At 46.3% G+C, this 6,949-nt stretch overlaps 1 pseudogene; it reads left to right on the forward strand.

Annotated features, from left to right (window-relative positions):
• The first annotated feature begins 345 nt into the window (after window positions 1-345).
• Window positions 346-3,396, forward strand: LOC107095015 (annotated as a pseudogene).
• Window positions 3,397-6,949: the final 3,553 nt, after the last annotated feature.

Below are 6,949 nucleotides of genomic sequence, written 5' to 3' on the forward strand. Positions count from 1 at the left end.
ACACTCTTCTGGCTCTCAGTCAGGGGAGGATGGTTCTGTAGTGGGCGCTCTGAGAACTGCCCTCGCCCGGTTGCATCTGGATACTCCACAGGACCAACCTGCGTCTTCCAGGGCTCTTTCGGCGTCCTACTACTAGGGCTTCCTTTATGGTTCCCCCGTCTGCAGAGTATGTGAAGGAGCTCCATGCCTGTTGGACAGACACTAAGGCCTTCTCGAGGCTGACCTCTGACGGCAGGGCACTGGCGGCCATGCAAAATGCACCCAGTTTTTGCTTGGGCCATATGCCTTCGGTTTAGCCAGCCATAGCTTCCCTCATTGTGGCGCCGGATGAGGCTTTGAGGGCCAATGCCAGGTGTCCTCGTCCTCAGTGCCGTGTCACTGACGATCTGCTCTGTAGAGCCTATGACTCTGGGTCTCGTTTGGGGCGACTTTGGAATTCGCGATCGATGCACCTACCCAAGGACTGATGGATGCATCCCTCCATGCATTTGCTCTTCTGTCGAGGGAGGTTGGACGTGTCCTGTCTACCCTTGTTCAGGCACATCGCCAGGTCTGGCTGGCTCAGTTTCCTCTGTCGGAGGCATGTAGAAGGACCCTGATGGGCCCTACAGTTATTCCTGGGGAGTTGTTTGGCTCCGCTGCACTTGCAGCCCTGGAACGGTCGGCCGAGGCCTCGCGTACCAGGCAGCAGTTGGCCGTCTGCATCGCAGACGTGTGCAGCGTCCTACTAGGAGTGCCTCTGTGTCCCTGTCATATACTTGTCCTGCCCGGACTACACCTTGCTTGGGGCAGCCGCAGGGCCTGCTGCAGGGCCTGCTGCCAGGCCTGCCCATGGCCACTGGGATCCACCGAGGGGTCGAGCTCATGTCGCTCCTCAAACCGGGCGGGCAACTCAGCAACCCTCCCGCCCCCCGAAGGGCAGGGGGGCTCGGAGATGACGTCACTGGACCGGCGATGGGACACTTTACCCCGGAGCAGCTCGGTTGCTGGGCCGCTCTTGTGTCCGATCCATGGGTGGTGTGCACACTTACCCAGGGTTGCACGCTACAGTTCCGCCACCCTCCTGTCCCTGGTCGAGTCAGGATGACGGTGATTCACGACCAGGTAAAGGCTCAGGCTCTGAGCCAAGAGATAGACACCTTGCTGGCCAAGGGTGCTATATTGCCCGTCGACCCCCTGCGGGATCCAGGGGGCTTTTACTCGAAGTATTTTTTAATTCCCAAAAAGACTGGGGGACTCCGCCCAATTTTGGACCTCAGAGGTTTGAATCTTTACATGAAGTCCATCCCCTTCCACATGTTGAGCATCAGGGACGTGCTTCAGGCAATTTCCCCAGGCGACTGGTTCACCTTGGTCGATTTGAAGGACGCATATTTTCATGTCCCGATTGCACCACAGCATTGGCATTTTCTCCGCTTTGCATTTCAGGGCAGGCATTTTCAGTTCAGGGTTCTCCCGTTCGGACTCTCTCTGTCCCCACGTGTGTTCATGCGGTGCATGGCCACGGCCTTGTGTCCTCTGCAGGCCAGAGGGTTGAAGATCCTGCCTTATTTGGACGACTGGCTCGTCTGTGCGCCCACAGAAGCTCAAGCTGCTGCAGACACGCGCACCTTGCTCGATCACATGGACCTATTGGGTCTTTGTGTGAACTGGCAGAAAAGCAAACCTGATTCCGTCTCAGCAGGTAACGTTTCTTGGTATCACGATGGACTCTCTCTCTATGACTGCTCGCCCATCGCCTCAGTGTGTCTAGGGCATTCTGCAGATGCTGCCTGCCTTTCTTCCCGGTCGGGCGGCCCCCTTTGTTCTCTATCTCCGTCTGCTGGGGAAGCTGACAGCTGCCGCTACTGTAGTGCCCCTAGGGCTACTGTCTCTGAGACCACTACAGATGTGGCTCAACAGCCTGAGGCTGGACCCTTTTCATGCGTCACACCGTCACAGAAAACTGCGGGTGTCCCCTCAATGCCTCGCATCACTGGCTCAGTGGCGAGAGGCAGAATTCATGACAAGGGGAGTTCCGCTGGGTTTGCTGCCATCCCGTCGGGAAGTTGTCTCTACCGACGCATCCATGCTCGGAGGACATGGTCTCCACAAGAGAGGTGGCACCATATCAACGCTCTGGAGTTGGAGGCTGTGCACCGCGCGCTGCGGCACTTCCTCCCAATCCTGCGGGGAAGGCATGTCCTGGTGCGGTCAGACAACACGTCGGTTGTTTTTCACATCAACCATCAAGGGGGAACACGGTCTTTGACGCTACTGAGGCTGACCCGGAAGCTTTTGACCTGGGCAGCCCCTCTTTTTGCCAGCCTGAGGGCGACCCACATCCCGGGGGTGCAGAATGTTCCTGCCGACATCCTATCCCGGGGGCGTCCACCACCGGGGGAGTGGAGGCTCCACCCGGATGTAGTGGAAACTATTTGGGAGAGGTTCGGGAGAGCAGCCGTAGATTTATTCGCTTCCCAAGAGACGACACGTTGCCCGCTGTGGTTCTCCCTGTCAGACAGTGCCAGTCCCCTAGGTCAGGATGCGCTGTCGCACGACTGGCCGAGGGCACTCCTCTATGCCTTCCCGCCACTTCCCCTGATAGGCCCAATACTCCTGAGGGTCCTTCAGGAGGGGCATCAACTCCTTCTGGTGGCCCCCCGGTGGCCAGGGAGGACTTGGTTTCCGATGCTGCACAGGCTCTGTTGCAGCTCTCCGATGCCTCTTCCCTGCAGGAAGGACCTGCTGTCACAGCTGGACGGTCGGATCCTGCATCCCAATCCCAGTCGCCTCCAACTCTGGGTCTGGCCACTACAGGGCCCGGCGTTTCCTTCTCACACGATGACTAATGCCAGGGCCCCTTCCACGCGTCTGGTGTACGCCCATAAGTGGAAGGCTTTTAGCCGCTGGTGTCAGGCTGGTTCGGGTGTTACTCTTTGGCCTAATGCGGCGTTTCTTCCTAAAGTGGCTTCATCCGCGAGCCACACTGTGCCCCTCCAGCTTGCTCGCCTTGATACAGATGGGCCTGATGAGCTTCTCTGCCCTGTTCGGGCACTGAGGACATATGTCAGTCTCACAGCTTCTCTCCGTCAGTCGGATAATCTGTTTGTTTGCTACGCGGGGCCCCGCAAGGGGCAGGTCCTTTCTAAACAGCGCCTTGCGCGTTGGATTGTGGATGTAGTGGAACAGGCGTACATTCAGCGGGGCCTCCAACCCCCCGCTGGTGTACGGTGCCATTCCACCAGGGGTGTCAGTGTGTCATGGGCCGCTATGACTGGTCTCACTCTGGAAGCTATTTGCTCAGCAGCCTCTTGGTCATCCCCGAATACCTTTGCTAGGTTTTACAGGGTTAACTTGGCCACCCCTCACCCAATGCAGGGGATCCTGTCCCAGCGCACACCATCTTCGCAGTGAGGTGGGCATGTTTTGGGTTGTTGTTTCTGTGTGTGATTCCTCAGGACTCTGTTGGTAATCGTCATCTGTGCTTAAAGCACCGCCTCTGGCGGTCAGTAGGGATGAAATAGAACGAGAACCGCCAGAGCGCTTGGTCCCTCAGAATCATCGTGTTTTCGCGAGAAGGTTAAGGGACTGAGCTGTCGCTGTCACGTGACTATATAGGCACACCGGTGTCACCGGGGGTCACACGTGACTATGTTGGTATAAGATTCTCGACCTGTGCATGCGCAAGAGTGATCATTCGTGCTTTAAGCACCACCTCTGGCGGTCATCCGGGATTCATAGAACCGTAGTTACAGTCGTAACTTTCGTTTTCTTCCCAGACTTCCCTGTGCCATATCCATTTTCAATCAACTTTGACCAATTTCCCTTTTCCTGCTGGAAAACAAATATTCCCTCTGAATAATTCTGCAAGCACTATGGTTTAGTGCAAAGATGGGATCTAAAGGGTGTTATTTGTGTGCCACACACCAACATAACGTATCATTAACATTCACAGTTATTTTGATTATTGTTTTATAGTTGGGTTTGTAAAGGAGGATGGCATATTACCAGCTATTCTTTAAATGTCCATTTAATGAAGCTGTTTCCAGATAACTTAATATTTGCATTTATTTAACCAGGTTTCTTTTTTTTTCTTCTGTGAAACTTGACCATGATAAGAACTTGTCTACTCCTGCTGCTTTACCTAATGGACCGTTACCCTGACAGAAGCTGCTACAGGTGTTGACTCATCAGAATAGGAGGAAGGTGGCGTGATTGCATTTCCAGGGTAGTTTTAACAGGTTGCATTTTGACCTATATTCACTGTTTTTTTTATCTTTATAACACAGAAAATACTCCATACCAAATATTTTGCAATTTTTTTTTTATTTTTACATACACATTCAAATAACAAGATTCTTGTTTATTAATTAAATTACATTTTAACAATTCTATTAAAGATAACAAGTAAGAATTACTGCTAGAGGAATTAACATTCTAAAAACATACTAAAAACTTTTATATAAAAAGATGCACTTTGTATTACATTCATATACATCAGGCTGTATGTATTAGCTTGTTCTAATTTCTAAGAAAATTGGTTCAGCTGAAACAGGCAAAGATCCAAAAAAAGTGATCTCCTCTACCTCATCCCCGTGACATTGATTAAAGATTACAGAATATAGAGGATCAGGTGCTTCTGGACTAGCCTATCAGATTCTCTGATAATGCAAAGGTATTTTGTTTAAACAAAGTGGGTTTGTCCTCATTTTTCTGCAGATCTGGATGTAGCTGTAATTATCCTTTTGTTTCTCAAAAGAAAATACATATATGATTTTAGCAAACTTGATAGAAATGTCCTTATGTTTAAAGTGAAACGCAAAACAAAAATTTGGACAACTCATAATTATAATACAGTTTGAAATAGACAATAAACAAGTTTGGCTGGTGCCTGTTACCAATGAATGGGAGGAGAAATAAACACTGCACAGGTCACCAACACAGGAACCCATAGAACAAAGAACATACATTTCTATCTATGTTCAATTTAGAGAAACAAATTATCCTTTCAGATCTGTTTTGGACTTTAGGAGGAGGTCGGATTACCCAGACAGAATCCACATATGATGAGAATTCCCAGGATGGGATTAAAATGCAAGGCAACGCTGCTAACCACTGCTCCGCCCATTAGAAAAAATCTAACATAGCAGAAATTGCATGATATCACCTGTTAGAAATATTTTATTTATACTCTTACTCTGTTTGTGTTTCATGGGTTGTGTTCTAATGAACTATTGTGATGTATAATGTGTGATTCATCTTTTATTAACTCTTGCTTAAGATTGTTCCAGATAAAGGTCATGAAACGGACGGGTTGTGAAGGAGGCCTGAACATCCTCTATCACATGCTGGGTTGTAAAAGAGACATGAACAGCCTCTATCACATGTTTCTTCTAAGCATGTGCTCTTGGAACAATTCAATTGTAAAACTGCCACTTTGTTTTAACAGATGTGCTGAGGTTTAAAGTAAGAGCCTTTTGTTTCCCTTTCCCTTAGTTAAACCTCAGCTGGTGTAATTAGGGACATCCCCTTTTCTTCAATAAATAGCAAGGAGAAAGCTGAAGACTGCAGAGTGAGGTGGAGATGGTAAACTCTGCAGTCTCTTCCTACTCTCCTCGCGAGTAACTAAATTAATTGTCTCTGTGCCTTCTTTCTTTCCCTGTATGTATGTATGATGTTTTAGGTGCTTAGACCTGACATCACCAATATTTGTTATGTCTGAAGGCTAACGCTCATTTATTTTATTTCTATTTAAATTGGAGTAGTTTACAGAGTGTTTTTGTTTGTTTTTTTACTGAGGAGCACTGCCATATATAATATATATACAAAACCATGGCAATAAGTATTTTGGTTAAAAAGTTTTAAAAGTTATTTCCATATTTTCTCAGAACAGGCCAATACACACACATTTTTGTGGTTTTCTACAACAACAAAAGAGAGCTCATTACTACAAAACATAAACATTGCTTAAACTGAAGCACCAGTATTAAAAAAATGCAGTGCACTGCTAACCTTTTTTTTACAGAGATAAAGGAATAAAATAATGATCTACAGACCAGAGATGGAAAAAAAAAAGTAAAAATTCTGCAAGAGAAAAACATACCAGTATTTTCCATTACTTTGGATTCTACCAGATTTTCAATAATTTTTAAAACAAACCCATAGTAATTCTATATGAAAAACATTTATATACTTTAAAAATGCAGTTATTTAAAACAAATTTTTGTTTCTATCTTAGACTATCGAAAGAAAAAACCTTGGGGAGTATTTTACTCAATAATTTTTCAATATACTTCTTAGTAAATCAAAAAACTACTGTAATGAAAATTCATTCAAAATACCCCTAACAGACAAGGTATATATTTTTCTTTTTGGTTCTATAATGGCCAATGTCAAACACAAGTATAGGTAATGATTGAATAGCTTATCTAGGCTGCCCTACATAGGATTACTTCTGCTACGGCCTAACTTTTTTTTTTGTTTGTTTGTTTACCATGTTTTAATGATTACCTGACTATCCCAGCATCAAAGTCCAAAGCTCTGCCCACGATGAGTTTAATAAATAATGATAATTCTAGGTGAAAAAAAAAAAACAGCAATGTCACAATTATATCATTTCTAAAGGCTGTTGCTTGCAACAGATTTTAATGTGGGTTATTAGCATATAGAGGAATGGACGTCTATTCTACACTTTTCCTGCTATTGTTGTTTTGTTTGTTTTTGTTTTGATTTTTACACCAATTGTGAATAGTATGTTTCATTATTTGTGTTCTGAGAAGATTGCAAGTACCTGGTTCTATCCCCACAGGCTCTACTATGGCTCCCTAAGCAAGACACTTAACCCCACAATGCTCCCCGGGCACTGCACAATAGCAACCCACTACTCCCCAAATGCAGAGGAATATCAATAAATTTCTATTATTTTTATATATAAATAAATTATATATATATATATATATATATATAT

This window comes from Cyprinodon variegatus, unplaced genomic scaffold (assembly GCF_000732505.1).
Source record: "Cyprinodon variegatus isolate N-32 unplaced genomic scaffold, C_variegatus-1.0 Scaffold520, whole genome shotgun sequence".
Lineage (NCBI taxonomy): Eukaryota > Metazoa > Chordata > Actinopteri > Cyprinodontiformes > Cyprinodontidae > Cyprinodon > Cyprinodon variegatus.